General features: G+C 41.0%; 1 long non-coding RNA gene across 1 annotated transcript in view; it reads right to left on the reverse strand.

Annotated features, from left to right (window-relative positions):
* The window catches only part of LOC106697970, a 29,860-nt gene that overhangs the window by 2,756 nt on the left and 16,514 nt on the right, over positions 1 to 10,590 (reverse strand). The window contains exon 2 of the long non-coding RNA XR_001349237.2: positions 6,245 to 6,361. This is a non-coding gene — a long non-coding RNA (uncharacterized LOC106697970). The remainder of the gene's footprint in view (positions 1 to 6,244; positions 6,362 to 10,590) is intronic.

Raw genomic sequence — 10,590 nt, forward strand, 5'->3', positions numbered from 1 at the left:
TATCTCTGATGTATTCCAAATATAAATATATATATATCTGAGACATGTAGAAGATAAGTATATATTTCTTCTGAAAATATATAGATATACTCATAATTATGTATTTTAAAAGGTTAATTCTCAGTTGTTTTCAGTGACCTAAATAGCACAAGAAATAAAATAATGGCTGCCTTCTACTCTCATTCAACTTTAATAAACTTTCACTAAATACATATTCCTACATGGTATTGTACTATTTTGCCTATACAAGTTTATCTCCTCCAACATTCAAGGTTTTTCACTGTCTACCATGTTTATATATGGGAACTAGGAAAACAGAGCTACCATTTATATTTAAGTTGAACATCATAAGAATAAAAAGTCTAGTTGATATGAAAAAGATTGTTTGATAAGAATATTTACTTTTTTTCTAAGAATGGCTGAGTCACTTTCTCCCCAATAAATAAGATAATTTTGAAACAGCTGTCATTTGTAGAGTGACTTCTATTGTGTCATTAAATTCATGTACTATCCCAACACTATTAAATAAAAATTAATATGTCCATTTCACATATAAGGAAAGCTAGACAGATTAATTTGCAGAAGTCACACAACTATCTATCTATATATAAAGAGCCAGTGTCCGTAACATCCAAAATGACCAAAGGCTTGCCCAAACGCCAGGCTGCGTGCGCAGCACGCCGAGTGGGCTGAACTGCTGACCTCTCGGAGAGAGAGAGAGAGGCGAGGACTTGCAGTGGGGACTTGTGTGAGGCTGCCTCATGGCACCCCGCATCCTCCCCTGACTGACCACTGCAACTCCAAGCCAGTGAGGGCTGCCTCCAGGCCGCAGCCTCAGGTCCCTCGCCCCCACCCCAGGCCCAAGAGTGCAGCACCGGACAGGGGCACCTGGGGGTCCGGGAATGTGGCACGAGGGGCCGGCGTGGCATCAGGGGGCTGTGTTTACACTGACAAGTTCCCTGCTTCCACCCCGGCCCATGCATCCCTCCTTCCTCCCTTTAGCAGCCCAGCTCCTGCCTATGTGCTTGCCCAGCAGGCCCAATTGCACCGGGGAGTGAGCCATGGCGATCGGGATGGCCACTTCCCAGGACAGGACGGCCGGGCCCAGGCAATTCATGAGGGCAACAAGACCTGTGGGGCATGCACAGCCCTCGGGCGGTGGGGGTGGCCGGCCAAGCCGAGTCTGGCTTCGGTGGGGCCAGCACGAACCCGAGGCCATCCCAGCCCCCACAGGTCCCAGGCCAGACAGTGGCTCAGCGGCAAGCAGTGTCTCCATGCATGGCGCCCGGGGACAGCCGCAAGCTGCTGCAACCCCGCCCCACGCTTCAGGGATGGGGAGGAGGCTCGTGGTCACCAGCGGCCTAGGCAGCACTGCCTGCACTGCTGCCTGCCGGGCTGGCAGGGTCCATAGCAGGCGAGCTGCTCCCGCCCCCTGGTGGTAGAACAGGGAGGAGGGCGCTGGGTGCAGGGAGGGGACCTCAGCTGGGATCCTCCCGGTGTGGGGAAGGGGCCTGGCCTGGGCCCGGTGGGCAGCTTAAGAAGTCTGGCTGAGCAGGTGCTGGTTCATACCAACTCTTACTCTGCCATCTTCCTCCAGCTCTCCAAGCTAGACCCCTGCCCCACCTGCCCGGGGGAACGGCTCTGGGCGACCTCCCCGATCACTGACTGTGTACCTGGAGACCTCGAGGAAGAGTGCCTGGTGGGACCCGGGTGGGGGCCAATGCAGAACTACCAGGGCAGAGCTGCTTCGGTGTCTAGGTGAAATTTGCAACAGACCCAAGGAGGAAACCGAGAGGGGAAAGGCCGGTAGGCGTGAATTCCCAGTGCTTTAGCTACTTGAAAACAGTCCCACTTGGAATGTGAGGTGGCTGTACGTTCAGCTGAGAAGTGAGGGGGCTGAACCCCTCCGTTGCTGGGCTCCTGTCAGTCCAAGACCCGAGCGTCCACCATGACAAGGAAAAAATGGAGGGAGGGGCTGGAGGAAGGGAGGACAATATTAGGAAACTTGTCTAGACTTTCCCCAGCCCTCTCCCTCTTTATGCTGCCTACAAAAGCCCCAGGCCCGGCCACAGTTCTGTTTCCACCTTTTAGTCCCCTATTCTCCAACCACAGAAGAAAGAAATAAGGAAGGAGTCCATGCTGCCTTCAGAAAGTATACTCCTGATTGGCTGGTTGCCTCCCACAGAGGGAGGCCAAACTGCGGCTTAGGCCCGCTCCCAAGGCAATCAGTAGGACATCCTGTGAGAGCTCCCAGACTGTGAGAGGGGGCAGGCCGGGCTGAGGGACCCATCCCCCCAGTGCACAAATTTTTGTGCACCGGGCCACTAATATATATATATATATATATATATATATATATATATATATATGCCTAATATGCAAAGTGTCCCCTCGGGAGTTCAACCAACTGGGAGCTCAATCGCTCGCTATAATGTGCACTGACCACCAAGGGGTGGTGCGGAATGAAGGGAGGCCCCAGCTGGCATCCAGCAGCCACTTAGGGACCCTACCCATGCATGAATTTCAGGCACTGGGCCTCTAGTTCAGTGATAAATGTGGATTCAAACTCAGATCTACATGACACTGAAAATATTATTCCTTTCACTATCTTTGCCCCTGCACACTTTCATTTCTATTATTAAAATGCATCCACTGTATTATTGACCATTCACCCCTTAATAACAAAATATACAGTTTAAGTACATTTAGACAATTTTTTTAAAAAAAGACTCACTCTTCATTCCTGGCTCCTATTTGAAGTTAAAGTTTATTACTGAAGCTGAAGAGAAGTCTTTTAAGTATGAAAGAAATGCAAGTGGTATTCCAAGTTACAATATGTGTGTGCTCAAGTGGGAAACATGAGAAGAGCATCTGCCAAATTCATTTTGGCCTCATTTGATACTATCTCACTGATCTGGGGCCAGCTTACATTTGTTTCTCTCTCTCTCTTTCCTTCCTCCATTTCCTCTTCATTCCAGAAGCATACAAAAACCATAGCAAAGAAGCTGGATAAAGTTTCCAATAATATACTGAAAACACTATCAAATAAAGGAATGGCTATCTAGTCCAAGGATAACCTCATTTCAACTAAGAATAACCCAAAACACTAAAATAAAAAGAATCTTTATGGGATCATAAATAACAACTGGAGATAAAATTACTTAAGATATTCATTTTAAAGAAATAGATTTTTGGAGACAAATTCTCAAAAGAACTAATTCAATTCGTACTTATGCACAGGGCTTTATAATTTAGTATGAGTCAACCTTCAAATTGTACTTTTTAATTCAAACTTTTAAAAGTCTTTAATTATGTTAATTCTACTTCCAGCTTTTAACCCCAGCACTGATCCCTATCTGCTCAACCCTGATGCTAATGAATCCCAGATTTCTGATACTTATAACTAAACAGCATTAGAATTGAGCATTAGTTTTGAAGGTCTACAAATTTCATGATAGTCTCCTGCACATCTATCTACATTTGCAATTGTTTTAGTCTAGTATATGTAAGTGGTAGTAGTTTCTTTAAAGGACAGTCAATTCTCAATCAGTTATGCTTTTCAAAATGGTCAAAGTAAAAATGGCTAGTAGATTTATATTTTAAAGCCACCTAGGTGTTTCCCCTTATTGTGATATCGTCTGGTATCTTCAGTTCTTTGCTTCCAACTTCTTGGTAAATTAAAGAAGACTGTATTAACACAACAGTAAAGAAAAAATACCTTTCTAGATAACCAAACCTACAGGCTAAAAAATCCTGTCTTCTCTCCTAGACCACTAAATATCAGCTAACAAATAGAGGAGTACCAATGAATATTTCCATTATCCTCCCAAGGAAAAATTAAAGAACTGCATCAGACACATATTAATGCTGAGATATACCACAGGAAATAATATTTTAGTACTCTCCCTAACACGTTCACATGTAACAGAGGAGATAAAGTCAACAGACAATTATAATTCAGTGTCATGAGGATATGAGGATAAGCGCACGGTTCTATGGAAATACATCAGAGGGATTTTCAACACCCCCAGAAGAGGGGAGAAGTTAGGAGTGTAAAGGATAGTTCCCCAAAGGAAGTGATGCCTAAAAGAGACTAAGAAGTAAGTATCCACTTTGCATTGGCTAAGATTGTTATAATAAAAAAAGACTGACAATAACAAGTGTTGGGGAGGATGTGGAAAATTGGAATCCACATACATTGCTAGTGTGAATGTAAAATGGTTCGGCCACTTTGGAAATCAATTTGACAGTTCCTTCAAAATGTTAAGCATAGAATTACCCTATGACCCGGTTATTTCACTCCAAGATATACACCCAAGAGAACTGAAAACATACATCCACAGTAATGTTCAAAGTGGTATTATTCAAAATAGCCAAAAAGTGGAAACAACCATTAATTGATGAATGTCCATCAATTGATGAATGAATAAACAGAATGTGCTACATTCCAAAATGGAGTATTATTCAGTCATAAAAAAGAAAGAAGCATTGATACATACTAAAAGAACAGAAGAACATGGATGAACCTTAAAAACATTACACTAAAAGAAGCCAGACACAAAAATCCACACATTGTAAGATTCCATTTATATGAAACTAGAGGTCTGATGCATGAAATTCATGCAAGGGGCTCAGCCCTCACAGCCCCAGCTTCGTCCAGAAGGTCGTCTGGAAGGTCATTTGGCTGTCTGATCTAATTAGCATATTACACTTTTATTATTGTAGATGTCCACGAAAAGCAAATTTGTAGAGACAGAAAGTAGATTAGTGGTTTCCAGAGGCTGAGGAGAAAAGGGGAATGGAGAGTGACTATAAATGGGTAAGGTGATGGTGAAAATATTTTGTGGTGATGACAATATTCTGGAATTACATCATGGTGATAGTACCTGTGGACAAAAGCCAATTCTGTGAGTACACTATTACTGAATTGTCACTTTAAAATGGAGAATTTTGAGACATATGCATTATATCTCAACTAAAAAGAAGAAATAAGAATGAGCAGATGGAAAGAAAGGAAAATGTGGCAAAAATGATAGGTGATAAAGAGGAGGGAGAAGTTGATGTAGGTTCCAGAGCATGGGAAGCAGGGAATGGAACGGAGTGGAACTGAGGGGTGGCCCATCTTCCATTTAGGGCAAAGGCACAGAGGCGGGCACTGCCTACTTGTGTGGCTGTAAATTCAGAAGCTAAGGGAATTGATATCTAATGCTTCTCTTCTGACCATGAGATAAGTAAGCAACAAGTTGGCAGGGCAGGAAGTCTGAGGTGAACAGAGGAGGTTAAGAACAACCTCTATATAGAGGAGAAAAGAGATGTATTGAAAGTTCCCCAGATTTGCTTTTAAAAAAAGCTTCCATATTTGAGAGAATAGAGCAATCAACTTAGGCACCAAATGAGCAGGGGTCTCAGGAAAGAAGTTCTCTCTGTCAAGCCTCTGGAGTCCTTGGACTAGAGCAGCGGTTCTCAACCTGTGGGTCACGACCCTTTGGGGGTCGAACGACCCTAAGACCATCGGAAAACACATATATAATTACATATTGTTTTGTGATTAATCACTATGCTTTAATTATGTTCAATTTATAACAATGAAATTGGGGGTCACCACAACATGAGGAACTGTATTAAAGGGTCGTGGCATAGGAAGGTTGAGAACCCTGGAATAGAGTGTGAGAGGCTCTCCTCTCACTTCCTGCTACTGTGTACAGCCTCGTCTGCATCTCCAAGGTTCTCCTGGTCAGCTTATCACCTGTGTAGGTCATGCAGTAAGCAGCTTCTTGGTTTAGTATTTGTGGTCTCCTCATATTTACATTATTCCAACAACTAGGTACCGGAGACTTCAAAAATTGATATGAAGATGCCTTTTATGAAGTTTTTCATAGCCTTAAGGGAAAACAAGTGCTTCCTCTTTATTCACATATCTTATTTTTTAAATTGGTTTTCATAATTCTTTCAACTTTAAAAAACCAGAATCTAATTTGATATGCTCTCAGCGGTTCTCAACCTGTGGGTCGCGAACAATGAAAATACATCCTGCATATCAGATATTTACATTATAATCCATAACAGTAGCAAAATTACAGTTATTAAGTAGCAACGAAAATAATTTTATGGTTGGGGTTCACCACAACATGAAGAACTGTATTAAAGGGTCGCGGCATTAGGAAGGTTGAGAACCACTAAGAGTCTAGATCAAAACATATTAATACTTATTTTCTATGCTTTGAAATGAATAAAATTAACTTACCTTCACTGGTAATATTGATGTCAAGTCAGATGCTGATCATTTTGTCATAAACTTCCAAATCAAGATCTAGATCTCCATGGAATATAAACATGGAATAATGTCACCAGATGATAGTACCTGTGAACAAAAGCCAATGACTTATTAGAGCATTATGGGAAGGGGGGGGAAACGGTGTTGTATGGTTACTGCTGAGTCATATAAATGTCCCAAGACTTCAAAAAGTACTAACATGTTTAATTTCTATATATTAGACAAATATATACTAGTTATGTTAACATTTTTTGAAAGCTTCCTATGTAGCAGGTACTTTTGCACATGTAACCTCATTTGCTTCTTCTTCCAACACTGTTATACAGATGAAAAAAATGTAGCAGCTCATACATATCAGAGCCAGGATTTGAACCTGGGGATTCTGGTTGTAGGTTCTAAGTTCTTAATCACTACATGTACTGCCTTGACATACATCCAGGTACAATACTCCAAAGACTCCTAAAGTCTAGATGGTATGAGGAATTGTAGTTGATTTATTCCCCTGAGGTTACTAGTCTTTCTCAAAATACATAAGTGTGATTCAAAATTTTAAATATTACAAGTCAGGATGAATTATAAAGAGGCTGAATTAAGGGGAGAAAAGGTGGGTTTAAATTTTAAGCAGAATTACAACTAATGGGCTATGTGTTATGCCTGAGTTTGCTCAACTAGTTGATCACTAATGTGTGTATAGTTCTAAAATTCTCTAGCAATGAGAAAAATGCATATATTCTGTGAAGTTCTCCCTTCTTCCATTGCAGCATGTTTTCGTCTATCTGATTAGGCATTCATTACCCATTCCTGTAGGCACTGCTCAGAGTCTCTCTCCTCTCACTCTGCCAATTGGTCTCTTCTTTCAATGTATACTTTGCTAATGCTGGTCTATCCTGGATAATTTGGCACTTATTAGGTTACTAGACCATTTTTTTTCAAACTCTTTTAGGAAAGAAGCAGAGCACAAATAAATAAAACTGCATAGTACTTAATTCTCTTAAGCATTATGTATGATATGTCATGAACTCGACTGGAAACCCTTTGGGGACAGGAAGTCCTTAAGGCAGGTGGCGGGATGCTGAGTATATTATGGACAATACTACCAAGCAGTACAGTCCCCTCCATTCAGGGATAGTCTGTGTGAGCTGGCTCCATTTGGTGAATAAATTTACTTACATTTGCAAATGTGTAAACATGTTGAGATTCAATACGTGAACTTGAAATAAGACCTGCAGTCATTATATGTCCTAGGTATTTCTGCCAAAGTAAATATTTTTTATCTTGATTCTCTGATTTTCCAATCCTGTTTTCTTTGATCCTGTTATTATTTCCACTTGGCTTTGTAAACATTTAAAATGTGTTGCCTCCCCCTTGTAAAACAGTAAAGAAATCCTAAGGGCAGGGGCTGGCTTTGGGGATCAAAGAAACATCGTAAGGGATGCGTACAAGATGTTAGTATTCACCTATGTGAAGAGAGAACAAATGTTCAACTAACAAATGGCATATCTTTTAACTAACTTCTCTAGTATTTATATAAATTATAGATATTGTGGTAGCAGTAGCAACAGTAGCACTCAGTAATACTTTAATAGCATTTACTCTGCACCAAATATCCTTTAAACACGTTACTGATAATAATAACATGCTCCTTACAATAACTCCATGACATAGGTCCTATTTTACCAAAAAGATGAGAAACAGAAAGGTTAGTTAACTTGCTCAATGTCAGATAGCTAGTAACTGACAGAGGCAGGATTTGCGCCCAGGTAGTCTGAGTCCAGAGCACCCACTCATAATCCCCTTAATATAAAATGCCTCACCATTGTTGTGATTTTCAGTGTCAACCCTAAGACACTCTAATGTTCTGATTTTTCTCTCAGTCAAAATTGAGTGCCTTTGTATAGGTATACAAATTATACCACACACCCAGAAAAGCCCTGATTTCATGAAACTATACTATTCTCTATACAACAATTTCACAAAAATCCAAAACTATTAAGTCTGATTGAATGGTTAAACTCCATAAGATTCTTATACAAATAAAATAAAAAAATAAAATACATTTCAGAAACTATTTCTTTTAACTTGTAGCCTAGAGGAAAAAAACTAAAAGGTAGGCATTCCTGTACTAATATTTAATTTTTTATTTCAAAAGAATTTCAAACTTGCAGGAAAGTTGTAGGAACTGCTCAAAAAAAAAATGTCCATGTTCTCTTCACCCAGACATTCCATTCAAGCTGAGCCCACCACTTAATAATGGTTGTTCTAGCCAAACATCTGGTCCAGGGTCACACTTTGTACTTAGCTGTCCTCTCTCTTCAGTCTCACTGTATCTGGAGCAAGACCAGCTCTTCCTTGACCTTCACTGTGCTTACATTATTAAAGGTTGCTGGTTAATTATTTTGCAGAATGCCCCTCATTGGTACTAGTCAGGTTTTCTCATGAGAAAATTCAAAGATTGTATTTTTGTGAACTAATGCTGTGTGCTCCTAATTACATCCCATCAAGTGACACATGATGTCAGTTTGTCACGTCACTGGTGACAGTAACTTGATCACTTGACTAAGGTCGAATCTTCCCAGTTTCTCCAGTAGAGTTACTGTATTGCCCTTAATAATAAGGGTTGGTGGACAGATACTTCGTGGTTATACAAATATCCTGATCCTCATCCAACTTTCACTGACTAGTTTTAGCATCCACTGACATTTCTTACCTGAATTATGATGATGATTGCCAAATTACCATCTTTCAAATCTCTAAATTCTTTCCATTTATCAGACAGCATCCTATTTTAAGAAAAGACTTTCTTTCCCCCCACTTATTCATGCATTTATTTGTATCAGTACAGCCCCAAGGGTGTCTGGTTTGTTTAGTGGATAGACTATAACATCATTATTGTTTTGATATTTAGATACTCCCAGGCTTTTAGTGGGAATTCCTTCAAGCTGGTTGCTGTGATTTTTGTCATCTTCCCATCATTCTTTGAAAGCATCTATATTTTTTTGCACAAGATTTCCAAAACTCATTTGTACCTTCTCTCCCCCAGCCCTAGAACCAAAATTTTTTTCAAAGATCTATGGTTCCTTTTAGCAAAGACTGGTATTTAGAGACTAAGATCTGGACAACAAATGTGCTTATGTTCACTAGGATGTCACCACATCCTGGCCCTTTCAGTGAGCAGAGTTAGGAAATACGTATGTTTCATTTGTGTATGTATATAGATGTACGTACATATTCACATATACACATATACTATCACATTTCTATTTGTTTCTATATTGAAATTTCTATTTATATAATTTTTCCATATTGAAATTCTTGAGTTCAGACCAATACCTCAAATCCCAGTTCATAGCACAGGGTTCACTCTAGCTTTCTCCCTTTTTATATTTGTAACTTTCTTCTCTGACAGCACGAGTCTGGCTCCCATTACCTTCAATATATTTGCTCATTGGCCTCATTGGGATTTCTTATTTAGACCTTCCTAATGGCTTTCTGACTAAATTATTTAAAAAGAAAGAAGGAAATTAAGCAAGCAAGCAAGGAAGAATGGCTTGCAATACCAAATTTTTGAGATTTAGTAATCATAACATAGGCCCTAAGACTAAATATATCAACCTAGCACCTTGTTCCCTTGTCACAGAGAAAAGAGTTTAAAGCTGTTTTCCAATGGCTTCTCACCTGACTTTCATTGTGGGTAAGATATACATATTGATCCTATATTTATAACAAGAATTGACATCTGTAAATGTTGTATTATTAATAAAAATTTCAAGAACAAGGTGTCACTAACTTTTTCAAAACAGATAATAGAAATTCTAATATATCCTTACTGACCATCCCCTCCTATATAACAAAGAGGTAATATGCAAATTAACCCTCACGCCCTCACAAGATGGCTGCCTACGACCAGGCCAGCAGGGGGTTAGTGAGAGACACCCAAATGACTGAACAAGCAGGTGTGTGGGGCGACCAGGCTAGCAGGGGGGTTAGTGAGGGATGACCAAACGACTGAACAGCAGGCTGTGTGGCAGGGGGGCATTTGGGGGCAACCAGGCCAGCAGGTGGGGCAGTTGGGGGCGATTAGGCTGGCAGAGGGGGCAGTAAGGGGTGACTAGGCTGGTGGAGGGGACAGTTGGGGGCGACTAGGCCGGCAGGGGAGGCAAAAAGAGACAATCAGGCCGCAGGGGGGGGGCAGTAAGGGGTGACCAGGCTGGCGGAGGGGGGCAGTTAGGAGTGACCAGGCTGGCAGAGGGGACAATGGTGGCAACCATGCCGGTAGAGGGGGCAGTAAGGGTGACCAGCTGGCGGGGGGGGCAGTT

Source organism: Myotis lucifugus, unplaced genomic scaffold (assembly GCF_000147115.1).
Source record: "Myotis lucifugus unplaced genomic scaffold, Myoluc2.0 scaffold_122, whole genome shotgun sequence".
NCBI classification, from domain to species: Eukaryota; Metazoa; Chordata; class Mammalia; order Chiroptera; family Vespertilionidae; genus Myotis; species Myotis lucifugus.